Source organism: Mastomys coucha, unplaced genomic scaffold, assembly GCF_008632895.1.
Source record: "Mastomys coucha isolate ucsf_1 unplaced genomic scaffold, UCSF_Mcou_1 pScaffold23, whole genome shotgun sequence".
NCBI classification, from domain to species: domain Eukaryota; kingdom Metazoa; phylum Chordata; class Mammalia; order Rodentia; family Muridae; genus Mastomys; species Mastomys coucha.
The window spans coordinates 84,969,349-84,974,019 of NW_022196906.1; the positions used below are offsets into that span (position 1 = coordinate 84,969,349).

The following is a 4,671-nucleotide window of genomic DNA, read 5'->3' on the forward strand; positions in this document are numbered from 1 at the left end:
AAAAAAAAAAAAGAAATGAAAACAGCCAGACAAAGAATCAGTAAAATGAAAGGCTGTTTCTTTAAGAAGATTGACAAAAGTATCAAATGTGTTCCAGAGATCTCTAAAACAGCACAAGCTATTCTCAGTCCTTTTGGTTACTCACCAGAACTTGGTAGCAAGACTCTGTTGCTTTAGAAACCAGACACATTGGTCATAGGATATGGAGAAATCATGTTGTTACTAATTAAGAAGTATCCTCCTGTTGGCTACCTGTCATGGTACTTGTGGTGGTTTGAATAGCTTCAGCCCCCAAAGATTCATGAATGTGTGAATGCTTAGCTATAGGAAATGGCACTCTTAGGAGGTGTGGCTTTTTTGGAGGAAGTGTGTTACTGTGGGGGTGGGCTTTGAGGCCTCCTTAGCTCAACTTACATCCAGTGTGACAGTCTCCTCCTGGCTGCCTTCAGATCAAAATGTAGAACTCTTGGCTCCTCCAGCACCAAGTCTGCCTGCATGATATACTTTCCACCATGATGATAATGGACTGAACCTCAAAAAGTATAAGCCAGCCCCAATTAAATGTTTGCCTATATAAGAGTTGCTTTGATCATGGTGTCTCTTCACAGCAATAAAATCCTAACCAAGACAGAACTGAACAATAATATGCAGGTTTCTGGGAAGTGAGGTAGTGTGGTACTAACCTACAGTCTTACCTACTCTGAATCCTATGAACTACAATAATGACTGGCAAGAAATGCTCATTAGTGCAGAAGTGTCAGGAATGCTATAAGGATAACTAGCCACTTTTCTTGGGTTTAATTTTCACTCCAAAGGAAGAAAGTCATGTGTGGTTGGATAAATATTCCTCCAAAGCCATGCACGAGGAACTCACAGGCTTCAAATGTGAATGTAGTGCTATTATTTTGCTAAATGGACATATAGTTTCAAAGTAGTTCTTAAATTCATCTCTATACCCACATTTTAGCACAGGTCTGAGATACACCAAAATGACATGACTAGCAAATTGATTCCATACTATAATTACATGTGTAATTAAAATATAAGATTTACTTTTTAAACTGTATAATGAATGGTATTTAGTACAGAAATTCACAATTGTTCAAAATGGAGAGAATAAATATCATTTAAGTGCTCAGCCACAAATGGGACATTTCTATTATATTCTTTCCTAAAGCTTAGAAAAAGGGGTAGAAGAATTAGAATAACCAGAGGTTGGCTTGCATTGAAATAAAACATTGCCTTCTGGACATGACAGGTCTGCTATACTCATGAATAGCAGTTATGGTTGCCTGCATAAGACCTGCACAATATCAAGCAAGTCAACATCCTAGCTTGGAGTGTGAAGGGATACATAAACTTCTCAATCCTAAGTGAAGAACTGTGATAATTAAAGGCTTCTGAAAGAGAAAGTTGTTTTTGTTTTTGTTATTGTTGTTGTTGTTTCTTTTTTGTTGTTGTTGTTAAAGGATGTGACTCCTCGTAGGCTGATCATGTTCTGGTGGATAGGTCTACATCCCAGAAAACATGGAAATTCAAACTGGAGATGTTATTAAGAAAAGGTAAAAGTGGACATAAAATTTGACATTAGGGATGTAGAGGTAGATCTGGGAGAGTTAAGAGCAAATATGATCAAAATGTGTTATATAAAGTTCTCAAAGATTTAATTAAAAAGTTAAGAAAACCTATTTCACAAATGCTTGCTCATTATTAGAATAGTCCAATTTATATAACAATAAAAAACAACTTTAAGTAAAAACGTGATATCCAGTAAGAATACACCAAGATGACATGATTACAATATTTACTTCATGGTATAATTACATGTGTAATTAAATACAAAAGATATCTTTTAAATTGTTTATAGAAATAGATGGTTTTACATGTTTTCTTAGTTAGGGTTTCCATTGCTGTGAAGAGACATTGTTACTGAAGGAATTCTTACAAAGGACAACATTTAATTGGGACTTGTTTAGAGTCTCAGAGGTTCAGTCCATTATCCTGGCAAGAAGCATGGCACAGCTCAGGCACACACGGTGCTGGAGAAGGGAGCAGAGTTCTACAGCTTTGTTTGAAAGCCTTTAGAAAAAGACTGACTTCCAGGCAGCTAGAAGAAGGGTCTCAAAGCCCACCCTGACAGTGAGACATTTCCTCCAACCAGGCCACATCTACTCTAACAAGGCCACACTTCCTAATGGTGCCACTCCCTAGGCCAAGCATATTCAAATCACCACAGATGTGCTTAAATGACATGTCCTGGATAAAAGAAAAATGATTTTGCTATAAAACATTGTTTCTGCTAATAAGTGAACTTTAATTTTTAAATGTTATTTAAGGACAATACATGTAGCTGCACTTGAAGACCTTCCAAAGGCAGTTATTTTTAAGCCCCCTAAGAAATGACCAGAGCATGGTCAAGTTATGGTGCTGGGGGATGATGGACTTGCTTTTCATTTATTGTCAGCCCAAACAGAGAATGATACCAAGGACCATGGTATTTACACAATTTCAAAAGTCTAATAAATCACTGGTGAGGGGCAGGCATGAACAAAAATTGTCTAAAAATTTCAATAACTTTTTAATGTGAAGTTTCTTTTTCTTATGATTCTAAAAATGTATCTTTTAAAATCCTCAAGAAGATCTCCTTGAGAACTGTATTTTAAAATGTCAAAAACTAGGCTGAATTACTGCTTTTTTTTCAGAATATCTGTATATACTCACTGAATATAAACTTTATATAGAAACTATTTTTTCTTCCCTGCTCCCCTTTTGCAGTATCTAGCAGTCCTTCAGCCTCTATAACCTTACCCTTGCTGCCAAATTTGTTTCTCTGTAACTCTGAGTTGAAAGTACGTTGCCCTATTTTCTGAACATAAAATTGGAACATATAGCCTGACAAAATTTCTGTCTTTACCAGTAAAAGAGATATTTTAAAATAAATAACTTATACACCAAAAAAATACAGGAAATTCTAAGATGTTTCAGTAAGTTTTGGTGACAGAGATAAAAGATTTTAAATTAGGTTGTCCCAGAAAACTCACAATAGCAAGGGACAGATCACAAAGAGCTCTTGCTTTTGAATTCCTTTATCTCTAGTCATTTTTATGTGTAAAAATGTGTCTCAGAATATACCACGTGTATGTGTATGTGCCTACAGAGGTCAGAAGTCATTGTCATTTGGTCCACATGGTTATATATCCTCATGATTTAGGTGCTGGGATCTGAACTTAGTCCTTTAGCAGTATAGGAAATGCCTTTAACCACTGAGTCTTCTCTCTAGTCATTTGGTACACAATATCGTTCTAGGTTATCCATTAGTCCCACTTGACTTCATGTAATGATAAAAGGCTATTTGTTGTAAAAAAAAAAAAAAGGGGGGGTGGGATTCTTATTGGGCATCCTATGTTTCAGTTTTGTCAGAACATTATTTAGAAAAAAGACAGATCAAAATAGGAAAGCAGGGGCAGTTCTCCTAGTATCTATTTGGCACATTAAATTCCCTGATAAATAAATAAAAGTCTACCCCTATAGTGGAAGCAGTACTTGATGGGGATAAAGGGTGGGGATTCAAACTTCATAGTTACAGTTATATACTACCAAAAGCAAAGAATGTATAGTGTCATAACAACTGTCTTATCATATTATATAATCTTGTGGTTTGTAAATTCAGCCAATTCTCAGCTATGCTATTCTTCTGTTGAGTCTGGTTTTAAGGTGTACTCAGCTGGCAAGCCCTATGTTTCAGATGATTCCACATGGCTTCAATCACATGTCTGGTTTCTTAAGAAAAATATCTGGAAGGATGTTAGCATAATGGCTATTATGCTAACCAAAGCACCTCTTCCTGAAGAGAAATTTAGGACTTGAAAATTGTGTAGGAGTTGCATAGTAGGCAAGAATTTGAGGGGAAGGCCAGCCTGTAGGCAACTACGTTTGAACAAGTGAAGCTAAAGAAATATCCTGGTCGTTCTGATTGTCAGTAGCATTTAGAAACATTGACACACAGTCAAAGAAAATGCAAAAAGCAAAATTTACACACTATCTTTCCACAAATCCAGCCCTACAAAGGATAATAGATGGAAAACATCAACATAAGGAGCAAAACTACACCCTAGAAGAAGCAAGAAAGTAATCTTTCAAAAACTCCACACAAATCTATTTCTACCTCTTACAACAAAAACAACAGGAAGTGACAATTACCTTTTCTTAATATCTTAATATGAAAATATTACCATGTCCTAATTGAGTGAAATCCAAAAATATGAGGTATTAGAAATTTGTTGATTGTCATCCAATTGTCTCTCTAATTTGGTAATTGAAGAAATAGGTCCAATATCGTACAATCTGTATACACTTTCAGCTTGTTTGTGACAATGTCTTGCTGTGTACAACATAAGGGTCTTGAAATCTTGCTTCTCCTATCTCAGCCTCTCTATTAGTAGTGTTGTTTATTTCATGTTTTTACACTATACTATGGTTTTCAGAACAGCTTATATATTTCAAAAGTATTTGTATACCCAAGGGAGACATAGACAATTAACTCGGGAGATGGCTTGTAGGAAAGAGAACAACAAAAGAGTGAGACTGAATGCTTTGTTTGATGTTTGTAAATCTTGTATCAAGTTTGAAGAAGAGGACTTTATAAGTTACTCTTTCTCTGAGATGAATGCT

At 35.7% G+C, this 4,671-nt stretch overlaps 1 long non-coding RNA gene across 3 annotated transcripts in view; it reads left to right on the forward strand.

Annotated features, from left to right (window-relative positions):
• Positions 1–4,671, forward strand: part of LOC116073170 — a 38,286-nt gene that overhangs the window by 27,459 nt on the left and 6,156 nt on the right. The window lies entirely within an intron of this gene.